Consider the following 13,464-nt stretch of genomic DNA (forward strand, 5'->3'; position numbering starts at 1 on the left):
ATATGGCATACGGGACGTCGAAACAAAGCGAGCTACATACGCAAACCCAAAGCCAACATTCGCAAGAACGGTGTCACAAGCTCTGATTCAGGAAACAGCGTCGCTCCTGTGTAAGGCAGTACGCCGTGTGGAAGTAGAAAGGCCAGAGTAGGTAGACGCAATATTGGAGGAGCTGAAAAGATCGCAAAAGCGGAGTGGAAGAGTTATCAAATGCTTGAAATGCGGGAAGCTCGGTCACATTACACGTCATTGCGATCTTGGTCCTAATATTTCCAACAATGTGGGTGGCCGTAAACGCAAAGCTGCAGGAGATCAGCAAGAGCGTGTCAGATGTAAAGAACGAAAACTTGTCCCAGCTACTGAACGTCCTGTGATAACTGTGTCGCAAATTGGAGAAAATCGAGCGGTTTTGCCGTCGAAGGAAAGCTGGATGGCAAGGAGCATGTACTGACTGTAGATACGGGCGCATCTGATTCCTTAATCCAATCTGACTTGGTCAACAGGAGTGTAAAACCGTTACCTGGAGCAAGGTTGCGTACAGTCACAGGTGAGTATAACCAAGTCCAGGGAGAAGTGATATGTGAGGTATTAATTGGAAAGGTCATGGTTCTACACAAATTCATTGTGGCGGAGATTTTTGATAAAGTCATATTGGGAGTGGACTTCTTAGTTGACCATGACATCAAGATCGATATGCGGATAAAGATTATGCGCTATAAGAACCAGGATATACCACTTAACTTTGTTTTCGAGAAAGGGTTCAGCAGTAATCGGGTACTGGTGGAAAAGATACGACAGAGACCACGAAAGTCAAGGAAAATGGATCGAGCAAAGGTTAATGGTCGAATGGGCCAAATAAAGCTAAATCAAAAGTACCTGCGAGAGAAACACTGGCATTGGCAAAACCTAATGGACTCACTAAAACGATTGAAAGAATTTTCCAGAAAGAATGCAAGGGTGGTTTCAAGCCAGCGCGCACTTCTTTTGATAAACGTCGGAACGATACTGAGTATGTGAAGCCAATCCCTAAAGAGCAAGCTCTACAAAGTAGTTCATTGGCCAAACAACAGAGTGCGAGGGAACGATCAAGTATAATGAGTAGTAAGATTAAACGAATGTACGATGAGAACAATAATTCGGAAAGTTCCCTGGAGGGAGATTTGGTACTGTTATACAACACTCACCGGCGGAAAGGTATTCTATCCAAGATTCGGTGCAGTTGGGAAGGGCCGTACAAAGTTGTGAAGAATATCAGTGATACCAGTATAAAAGGCAACAGCAGTCGAGGCGCAATAAATCAGTTTCATTTAAGCTATCAATCAGTTTTGATTAAGCACGCAATCTGTCGGCCAATAGTAGAGTTATTTATTGTGAAGTACTTTAATAAAGGACATTTTGCATTACTGAATAGTGGTGTTATTTATTCAACAGTTTAGTGATTCGAACCTTAGTAGAAGATTTGAAATAAGCGGAATTTCTTTAGCATTGCCTCTAATCCATATGTCAGGTTGCCAGTTTGCAGATTTTCCCGTTTGGTAGGAAATTATTTAATATTTCAGCTCATGCCCAACCAAAAGCAATCCTCGCTTCTTATTAAATGCATTGTCACCGGGTTCTCAACTAAGTATCAGGTACATAGTTCGTACCTCAATAGAGAGTATGGCAAATTTATCGCAAAATTCCATCCTATCCTTAAAAATTTCCTAAATACCCAGGTCCGTGCGACGACTTGCGAAATGTTTTGTCATATGTGCTAAGCTATTATTGAGATCTGCATCACGTTTAAAACTTCAAGTCCCTATGTCAACGGAAAGTTACTCAAATGCCGATCGCAGTATTCCAAAACTCGTATGAATTTTCTTATTATCTCGACGCGCCACGTAGCGGACATTATTTTCACCTTTGGTTGCAATATCTCACTGCCCTGAACTAATGTAAGGTTTCAAGTTTCTAGCTCAGTGGGAAGTTAATTAATTAAATTTGATCGGAAAATTCAATGTGCTCTCCAATAATTTTTAAATATCTTCAATCATATCGATACCTAGTAGAATTGTTTATCCCAAATATTGATTTGTAATAGGGCTCTAAGCTATAATCAAAATTACAGGTCTGAAGGTTATTGCAAAGTTAATTAAAAGTCGACCGCAAAAGATTTTATGTTTGGTCGAGTTTTTAAATATCACATTTCCGGCGCTAGGTAACTTACTTAATTGGAGCTTAACCATCCAATAAGTCGAGCTAGTCGTTATCTTGCTGGGCTAACTTGTTCCAGCTGGTAATACCAAAGGCATTTAAATCGTGCTCTACTAGGCCGTTCCAGCAGGATTCAAGATTGATAAGCGAAGCTTTATAGCTTTACAGCTTTTGAAACCCAATAGTCAACCCAACATACGCGAAGGGATTGCTATTACAAATATGAATATATCATACACATATTAAGCAGGCGAGGTTGGCGCCCCAAAGTTCCTCAATCCGGTTATTTTAAATCGTTCCCGAGATGGTAGGGCTAATACCGTAATCGTGCTTTTTATCGGAACGTATCGGGTCTATATCCGGCAAAGGACCATTAACATCGATAACGCTACCCAAAACCTTCGCAACAACAACAAGCGTTCCTTTCAGTGAAGTGAAGGCCGCACTCTTGCTCTGCTTCCGCAACCGGGTTCCGGTATGAGCACCTTCTTGGCCAAAGCATCATTTATCATTCGCATTACCTGGCCTATCCTGCGTATACAGCACATTATTAAATTTTCTGCGGCATTTGCCGTCGCATCATCATCTTATGTTGTCAGTGTCCATGCTTCTGCAAGCCGGATACGATAAGTGACTTGTAGATCATTATTTTCGTTTGTGGAGAGAGGACGTAGGTTTTGAAGTAGTTCCAAGTTCTAGACTCTTTAGAATTTATGGTTAATTCATTGTTTTCAGGTAAACCAATAATGACTGTGATTAATGTAACTAAAAGTTATATTGCTCATCACAATATCAAACTCCTCTGTACATGTGCATCAGCATACAAAAAAATAAAATAAATGAAAGGCGCGATAACCTCCGAAGAGATTTAAGGCCGAGCTTCTCTTCCAATTTGCGTCGTGCTCCTTTTAATTTTTCCTACAAATTGGCGGGACGGGACCTACTCGTTTTATGCCGACTCCGAACGGCATTTGCGAAGCAGATAAGTTTCCACTGAGAGCTTTTCATTGCAGAAATACATTCGAAATGCTTGCCAAATACTAGCGAGGGATGACCCCGCTTAGAACAAATTTCTTCTAATTGAAATAAATTTTTTCTAAAATTTTGATGTTTCTTTGGCCGGGGCGTGAACCCAGGATGTTCGGCGTGGTAGACGGAGCACGCTACCATTACACCACGGCGGTCGTATCAGCATGTTTGTTGGAATTATCGTTTGATGGTGTTAATGGCAATAGTGTATAATGTTCTTATCTAAAGAGTATAATCCAATATAAGTTTTTACTTATTACACCTTTTATTACACCTTTTCTCAAAAGGCATCTACATACATACACTTTATAAGTAATATTCAGTTATTTTCACTGTCATTAATCATTTTGTTATTTAAACAAAAATGTTAGTTATGAGTACCCTCGCGAAGGGCAGACATCTTGCCGCGATGCGAGGGCTTAGTCGCTGACCACGGGACTATGCCACCCAGTAGGATGCAGGTTCACATGGATCTCCATGACTGCGGTGGCCTAGTCCTAAGGTGAGCGATGACCAAGATCTGCCCCCTCCCAATCCAGGGTGTTATGCGGCACCGTGCCCATTGGATGGTTTGCAGCCGGGAAGTTAATCTGGATGTATTTGTACGGAGCCTCTCTGACACCGGGCCGCCTCAGAGAGTAGAAATGGTCTTACCGCGGTAAGGGGCTCTGCCGCGGCGGACGACACTTTTCCCCCTTTCAATAGGGTGACCCTAAGCTGGCCTCGTCTAGCAAGGGGTCGTACGAACAAGATGAACAACAAAAACAAAAAAACAAAGAAAAAGATACTTCGTCCTCCTCCACAGGGAGAAGGACAACAGCATTGGCATCCATACGCCCTAGTGAACGAGGGAGGGCTACCAATGCTACCAACGCTAAAGGGAAGAGCGACTTTGTGGGGGTCGGCAATAGTATGGCGGCGAAGGGAGTTGCGCTGGCAACGGCGAACCCTGACGCGCCTGCTGTTGCCGGACACCGACCAAGCGCCGGAACGGCAACCATTTTTCCCACGGCTGTGGCAGCGGTCTCTGGACCTGGCCACTCCGAGCCAAGAGAAAACGGGGCCGCAACAGCTACTTTAACCGGGGGAGCGACTGCGTTGGAAACGACGGGTCGGCTCCCCATGGACGACAAGAGGGCAACCTCAGTCAACACAGTCTTAGGTGATCGGACGGGGGCAAGCACCAGTATGGCGGCGAAGGTAGTTGCGCTGGCAACGGCGAACACTGACGCGCCTGCTGATGCTGGGCGCCCGTCTGACGCTGGTATGGCGACTGTTCTCCCCACGGCTGTGACAGGGGTCCCACGATCTGGTCACACTGAGCCAAAGGAGAAAGTAGCCATAATGAAGACATCATCCGGGAGTACGACCGCGAGGGCAACTACGGGTCGGACCCCTTCTCAAGAAGAGTCCCACAAGGGATCGTTCCACAGGAACAAGAGAAGGGCTGCAAAAGTCATGTCAAGTTATGAGGGTGTTCCGCTGGAAACGCTGTCAGAGAACGCCAGGAATTCGGTGGAAAGGGCGTGAGCTCTACTGCCGAATTTTCGGGGTTCTCTGCCAACAAGCGCAACCCCATATAAGCGTCAAAGGTCCGATGAGGACATCAAACCACGGCGGAAAAGGCACCAGAATTACCCCGCGGTAGTCAAACCCAGCTTTGCCGAGGTAGCCAAGGGCCGGATCCTTATAGGAATCCTGGACCGAGGGAATGACCGTGGTGCAATCCCTAAAGACCAGTGGCCGTACGTCCGGAATGAAATCGGTAACGCCGTTCTCGACGTGCTGATGGAGTCTCCGGGTAGTCCGCTGCGAGGTTCTGATGCAGGATGGTACCAGGGCCAAATCAAGGTACTCGCTTGCGAGGACGCAAGGTCTGTTGCGCTGTACAAGGCAGCAGCGGCAAAGCTGGGACAAGTCTATCCCGGGGCGATTATCGAGGTCGTCGACTGGAAGGATCGGCTGGAAGGGCCGGCTCGGCCAAGGGCCAGGGCATGGGTTCCAGCGGTTAAAGTAGAAACTGAGAATTCTCAGGATGCTGCAACTGATGAACCCGGCTCTCCCAACGCAGGACTGGAGTGTCATCCAAGTCGAGGACGCTGTAGGACCTAGGAGACAGGTCGTGTTAGCCCTGAATAAGGAAGCTCTCGAGCCCTTTAGACGGAGCAAAGGAAGTGTATTTTACGGCTTCGCCGAGGTCGTAATTCACGTATACCGTGGGGACGCACAGCGCGCATCCCTTTCGAGTGCCTCTTTGGACACGGACATTGAGGCACCCGAAGTGGAAGCGGAAATCTCCGACGCCAAAAGTCTGGTTTCCGCCACGTCAAATTGCGCAGGGCTCTGGGCAATTTGTCGATGGAGGATGCTCTGCTGGATAGCGACGGAGAGGATCCCAACATCACGGTGATGGAGGCAGGGGAGTCTGAGCAAGCTCATGCTGAGGTTGCTCCAGATAAACCTGCACAAAAGTAAGGCAGCCTCGGCTGCTCTCATCAGTCGCCTTTCTAAAGGCGACGTCGAAGTGGTCCTTATCCAAGAACCCTGGGTGAACAACTCAAGGATTTGCGGATTGGGGGCCATTGGGTTTAAGCTCATCCGAGCTGCAGATGAAGGTAAAGTGAGAACATGCATTTTAGTAAAGTCTGAGCTAAATATCTGTCTCTTACCTAATTATAGCAATGGTGACGTTACAGCGGCCAGCTTGGAAAGCGGAGGCACCCAATTAACGCTAGCCTCCGTTTATATGCCGTACGACGCAGAGGAACCTGCTCCGCAAAAGACGGTAAAGGATCTGGTGGCCGACTCAAGCAAAGGCCATCTGCTAATCGCGACAGACGCAAACGCCTACCACGTGCAGTGGGGTAGTTCCGACATAAACACTCGTGGTGAGTCACTTTTTGAGTACCTTTTAACAACTAACCTTGTAGTTTGCAATGTAGGTAATGAACCAAGTTTTATTACTAAAACCCGTAGAGAGGTTATTGACCTCACTATTTGTAGCGAAAGCGTTTATGGGTGGGTTAAAAAATGGCGTGTTCTTGAGGAACATTCCTTTTCAGACCACCGTTATATTGAAGTAATGTTAGAGTTCTTCGTCGATCAGCCCATTGCGAGACGTAACCCACGTAATACAAACTGGGAACTACATAATGAGCTGTTAGCAAGAGAACTACCAGAACTGCCCCCACAAAGCCCCTCATCAACGATGGAGCTAGAGAGTCTGGTAGAAACCTTCACATCGACATTCTCAAATGCCTTAGAACAGGCCTGTCCATTGCCAAAATCGCGCGGTAAGCGTAAACCTCACTGGTGGTCCCATGATCTGGACCTACTTCATAAGTCCTGTAGAGAACAGTTTAATAAAGCCAAATTCTTTGATAACGGGTCACAATGGCTAGAATACAAGGACAAACTAAGGACCTACAAAAAAGTCCTGAGACAAGCGAAGAGAACTTCATGGAGAAATTTCTGCACTGGAGTCCAAAGTGTCGTGGACACATCCAGGCTACCGTGTGTGCTTCCTAAGACGCAAACAGCTATTAGCTTTCTGTGGAGACCGAATGGTACCTGGACCAGCACAGAAGGGGAAACTCTAGAGCTGCTCCTGGACACACATTTCCCGGGAAATATGACCAACGCACCGGAAGTACCTGCAGCAAACCAAGCTGTGAATATACCCATCACTGAGGAGAGAGTGAGGTGGGCAGTCAAAAGTCTTAAACCTTTTAAGGCTGCTGGACCAGACGGGATTTTACCCGCTCAACTTATCTAATCTTTGGAGGTATCAGCCAACTGGCTGCGGCACATATATACCGCTTGTTTGGCTATGAACTATATTCCGTGTGCATGGAGGAGCGCCACGGTCATATTCATTCCTAAGGCAGGCAAAGCCTCTCACTACGAGCCGAAGGACTATAGACCTATCAGTCTTTCGTCCTTCGTACTCAAGACCCTAGAGAGAATAGTTAGCGATTTTCTCACTACAAGCATTGATAGGAATCTCATTTCGGATTATCAACATGCGTACACCAAAGGTAAATCTGCGGAGACTGCGCTACATAGCCTGGTCTCTACTATAGGAACATCCTTGTTCGAAAAGGATTATTGTCTTGTGGCCTTCCTAGACATTGAAGGAGCATTCAACAATATAAGTCCAGACGCCGTTAACATTGCTTTAACTGATCTGGACGTAAATAGACCCCTAGTGGAACTAATTGATCAACTGCTCAGGGGAAGGAAAGTGCTTTCCTCACTGGGGAAGGTTGAGATAACACGATTTGTCGCAAGGGGCACGCCCCAGGGTGGTGTCCTTCCCCCTTTACTATGGAACCTAACGGTAAACTCGCTATTAAGAGATACTAGTTGGGGGAGCGGGAAGGTCGTGGCATATGCTGATGACCTAGCGATTATCTACAGAGGCAAGTTCCCTCAAACTTTATGCGACTTGATGCAGGTAGCATTGCGAGAGGTTTCCTTGTGGGCTTCCCGATGTGGACTCAGCGTCAACTCCGATAAAGTATAGCTTGTCTTATATACCAAAAGATACAAAATACCATCGTTGAACCTACCAGAACTAAATGGGGTGCGCCTAAGCCTGGCAGATAAAGCCAAATTTCTAGGCGTAGTTTTAGACAAAAATCTGAACTGGAAGGACAACGTTATCCAGCGACAAAAGAAAGCGTACATTGCATTATATACGTGTAAAAGAGCCATTGGCAAAAAATCGGGACTCACCCCCAACATATGCAGATGGATGGGTAGTCGTATGGTGGCCAGCCTTGAGCAAGGCGTCAAACCTAAACTTGTTGGGTAAAGTCCACAGATCCAGCATGATAAGCATAAGCGGGGCTCTAAGAACAACGCCTAGCGAAGCTCTTCAGGTCATTCTTGACATCTTTCCATTGGATCTGCTGGTCATCGAGCAGCGGCAACGTCAGCCCTGCGTCTAAGGGAGTTGTCGTGCTGGAACAACAGGACCACAGGACACTCAAGTATACTAAACAAATACAGTTTTCTCCCTCCTAGCACGGATCGCTGTGCGACAACCAACTTTAAGATAAACATACCCAGCAGGGATGACTGGACATAGGGATATCGAGGGAAACTGCACTGCAGATGAACTCGCTAGGCAGGGTACAACCAAGCAGGTTCTTCCTGGACAAGAACGCTTAGGTATGTCCCTGTCCACATGCAAGCTAATGCTAAAAGAGCACATCTACCGTCAAGCCGACGAAAGATGGCTACAAACACCGGGATGTCGAACGTCGAAAGAAACCTGGCCTAAATGGGATCCTAAAAGGTCCCGTCACGTGTACAACCTAAGAAGGGATACAATTTCCACACTTGTGGGGGCACTAACGGGTCATTGCCTCATAGGTAGGCATGCAGAAAGGCTAGGAGCGCCTTATCGTCGTTGCTGTAGGAGTTGTAAAGAAGATGAGGAGGAGGAAACGGTGGTTCACCTCATTTGCGCTAAGCGGAGCACGGCAGCGCTTTCTGGGAGCTCCATTTCTTGATACTATGAGTCAGGTTGTGGAGCATGACGTCAAGGACCTGGAAGCTTTCATGAGGTCCTCAAAATGGTTCGAAGAGGAAAGGTAACGGTGTTTTTCGTGGTATCACAACGGGCCTAGTACTACTGGCCTAAGTGTGACCTCGGGCAGCCACCCTAACCTAACCTAACCTAGTTATGAGTAAAATAGTAAAATATGCCCATTTAGCGGGTATGGTAGCGGGATCATATTTTCAAATCAAATCCAGGGGTGGGCAAGACGTAGACCCACAAAACCCAAAGAAGACTGTTAGAAAGGGTTAAAAATGAGATAGGAAATCGAGGTAAAACACGCAATTACTTTCCTAAGCGTTTTCTAGCAGCACCACCGAATGAGAAGAACGTAAAAAGCTAAAAGGTAAGCTTTTGGCACAAATCGGCATGAGTTATAGCATATAAGGGTTTCTGACTTCGGGCACTCTAGCCTTCTTGCCAGGTGTGACCTTATCCTCAACAGGATAGACTATTATGTGCCGATAACTGCTACATTGAACGTCTCTTTTCTATACTCTAACCGATTTATGCCGTCAGCTGTTCTCCTATAGACTTGCCCACTGCTGTCGTAATCATTGTAATAAGAGCGTTAATATCTGTACTCGCGTGCATTTCGCGATTGTTCTCCAAAATGCCGCTTCTATGATTAATTGCAAAGTGTCACCTTTGCTTTAATAACAATTAATTTTATTTTAGTTTAATACATTACTATTCACCATGTCACACACACTCACACGCGCACATACACCAGATACACTCATAGTAATTTACTTCAATCAAAATGACAGATTAACTACGTTTGTATGACAACGCCTGCCATGAAAAATGAGTTGTTGCCTAAGTTGTTATTAAATAATTTGTTTAACTCGCAGGTTTTACTGCTCATAAATACATAAATATATGATATGCTAATTGTATATTTATATCTCGGTATGAATGCCAAGTTAAAAGCATTTCATTAATTATTTTCGCAAATCTTACAAACAACCGCTGATTAACTACTAACTTGTCTAGGATTGAGGGTTGAATAATGAGTAAATGGAACAAAGGAAAATAGGAAACAACAAAGAGAAATAAAATTAATGCTATGTCCAAGTTGAAATTCAATATTAATAATTACACCGTTTTGTCTGCCCATAAATCACTTGATTAATGTTTTGCTGTTGCACCAGTCAACTAGTGCCAGGGTAAGTGAATGAGTGAAGCGTATTTTACATACATAATTTTTAGGGATGTTAATATCGCAGAGTACCCGTTTTTTTTTAAGCTCCGGAAATCCCGAGATTATTTTAACTAAACCCAAAAGTGTATTGTGAAAAATATTCTGAGAAAAGGAGTGTTCCATTAAGATTTTAAAAAGGGGCATATATTTCGCAGCAGTACGTGGTACGTCAGGTAAATTTTTTTTCTTTTTGCAACGCCATAACCTCCAAAAATGTCGTAATTTGATCACGAAGATATAAGTGCATTACTTCGAGAAGACAACGACGAAGCCAGTCAATGAGGAACTTGTTTTAATGACGGAAGTGCGGATATTTAGCGCCCTTCGTCAGATGAAACCACTGAAAATGAGGGTTTTTCCTATGTTGCAGAAGGTAACCAGTTCACGAACGATAACATAGACGATCAACCTGTATAAGAATTAGCTGTGCGTCAGGAACCCTTGGTTATATGTTTTTTTTTTTTTTTGTAGCTTACAAGATGAGTCGTATGTTTAAAGAAAACCGTTAATGCAAAATTGCAAGAGATATTGCGCGTGACTTAACGCCCTGTCAAGTGTTGCCCAAATTTTTTTCGAGTAGCATTGTTTCGTACATCGCTCAAAGCAATTATAGAGGAAAATAAAGGCGGAATGTCGCGGAGGCAATGCTGCTCAGTAACTGGCACATAACTGAAATAAGCACTGTTAAAAAAAAAATATATGAAAAATAGAGTTGGTGAAGGGTTGCCATGTCTTGACATCGTAAAGACGTAACGCAAAAATATTTTTCAAAAACACCCTCTTTCAGAAATGGTTTTAAAAGTACTTTATTTTAAAATTAAGTTAAGGAGCGCGTTCAAGTTTTTGTCGTAAATTCAAGTTAAAATGTGTTGCATTCTAACGCAGGTAGGGCGTTTTTGAAACAAATTCTGAGATAGGGAGTTCCTGTATCGAATTCTCAGATAGGGCGTCCCTCAAACAAACAATGAATAAGGCGTTAAGGTGGACGAAATAGGGTGGTATGCCACTTATCAGTCGATACAGAGTTAGAAATTAATTTGATATAAGACCCAACAAGATTCTTTATTAATAATTCCGTTTAGAGCGAGGGTCTGCATTCCATAGCGCAAGAGCGAAACGGCAAATACTTTGGTTAAGAGAGAGAGATATGGCGGCTCAGTCTACTCTAGAATCTGCGATAAGAAATGGTAAGTTCTAGTTTAAACTCAATATTCTTTTATTCTCACAAATTTGGTTACTTCTGCTTGTTGCTCGCTAGAACTATAAAGCTGAAAAATGGGGTGAATTGTCTAAGAGATGTGCAAGAACAACTTGCTGTCTTATTTCAAAAAGAAAGTTTAAAAGTTGTTCTTATTCGGGATACCGATATAGCTTTCAAATCTCACAAATCCCGAAAATTTACTTCCATGCTCAATATCAACATTAGACTGCCTTTTTATCCATGCAAAAAAACATGTCCTATCTCCATTACTGCATTACCCAACTTTGCAGATTTGGATCTCTTTGCCAGTTTCGGATATAACGAGCTTTATATGTATGTGAGAAGTGAACTTGGAATGGGATATTATTCCGAGATCTTTATCTTCGACCAGATTGTTTAACCCATGGCAATCAGTATAGTACTTTGAGCTCATAGCGTTTTGATGTCTTGAATATGTTATGCGAAAAGATTATAAACATTCAAAAAAGGCGTGTATTCAAACACCAAAATATTTGATGTTTCATAACCTTGGAGGTTTGCTGCTTCTTTTGCAATCGTAACGACCAAAATAGCTTTCAGATCGGCTGTATAGAGAAAATGTACTTGTCTTTATATCCACTGGAATATTTGCTAAGTCGCCAGTATGAAAAGTAGACCTAACTGCAGACAGTTTCTTCTTCGTTTAGTTAAATGGCGCCAATTGGTCACATAAAATAAGTCTATATCGTTTATAACCTGGCCCTTGCAGCGGAGTGGGGCCGCAATCTTCCGGGTACGATAATTGACTTTTAGAGCATAATTTTCGTTTGCCGTGTGAGAACTTAACTTTTCAATTTTCTTGTCTACAGTAAGCCTTTTTGGCCAGCGTGATTCTTCACTGAATTTCAAAGCTGATGTTACTGTTTATGTTAATGTTGGCTCCCAAATAAACGAAGTCTTTTACTATATAGAAGGATCTTGGTTTGTCGCCATCAAACCTATATTTTCCGCTTCTTTTTCCAGTTTGAAATAAGCAGAACTTATGACGCGAGCGTTCAGGTCTATAATATGACTGTAATATTTCATAGAATATTGTTCCAAAGATGTTAAGTCATGCAGCTAGTATTATTTTTTCCGACATCAAATTAAAGAAATCGCACGATAGGGGGTCAGCCTATCTGAAACCTCGTTTAGTTTCAAACGGCTCGGAGAGGTCCCACCCAATTCTGACTGCAATGTTGGTGTTGCCCAACGCCATTTCGCACAGTCGTATAAGTTTTGCGGGGAAGTCAAATTCAGGCATAGCGGTATATAGACAGCTCCTTTTCGTACTGTCAAAGGCGGCTTTAAAATCTACGAATAGGTGATTTACGTCAAACCTTTTTTCGCATGTTTTTTCCAGGATTTCGCATAGTGAAAGTCTGGCCGATGGTAGCTTTACCAGGTCTGACCCCGCGTTGAAAAGGTCCAATCAGCCGATTTGCAAAGGGTTGGGTTGTAGGCGATACAAGCAGAGAATACAGCGGATGATATGTCGTTGGATACAAGGTGGATATAAAGAATTTTGTAATTTTTTTATAATTTTTGTGGACCATCCTAAAGTTTATGTATACAACATTCTTCTATCTATTCATTCATCCATGTATAACAGTTTTGCAGTGTACCGCCCCTTTTTACCTTCACCAAGAGTGTACAAATTGTGCACATAGATCGTCTTAAGTGAAAAATTTAAATTTTTAACAAAATGATGAAGACAAATGACTTCGACGTTTTAAACATTGCTTTTCTGCTTTCATCCACTTTCCTCTTTCGCTATATAATCTTTAGGAAGTGATTTTTAACTTTTTTGACATTTGATATAATTTTTTTTTTTAATGACTGAATTTTGTTTAAATTGGCATTAGAGCGTGTGTGTATGGAAAGTAATTATTTTGCTCTGGTCAGCTGTACAAAAATAGATAATTGAAAAACGTACGGTAAAACACTGTAACTAAAATAATTGGTAGTCGTTTTTTATACATATATTGATTGGGTGTCATGGCAGGGCAAACTCACAATATCAAGGTCCATTTTAATATCATATAAGATAGCGATGAATTAAGCTTTAGCTACTTAGAGATTCGTCGTTTCGAGTAAGAAAAATCTCGACCCTTGGTGAGCCCTTCAGACATCCTAATTAACCGATCTCCTAGTTGGGGCATGAGGTGTCTCTAGAGCAGGTTTCCGCAGAGAACAGATTTGACTGCGTCGTAAGAGTAAGCCTTCTCGATATTGGGACGTCAAGTCGGACGT

The sequence above is a fragment of the Eurosta solidaginis genome, chromosome 2, assembly GCF_040869045.1.
Source record: "Eurosta solidaginis isolate ZX-2024a chromosome 2, ASM4086904v1, whole genome shotgun sequence".
Taxonomy (NCBI): Eukaryota; Metazoa; Arthropoda; class Insecta; order Diptera; family Tephritidae; genus Eurosta; species Eurosta solidaginis.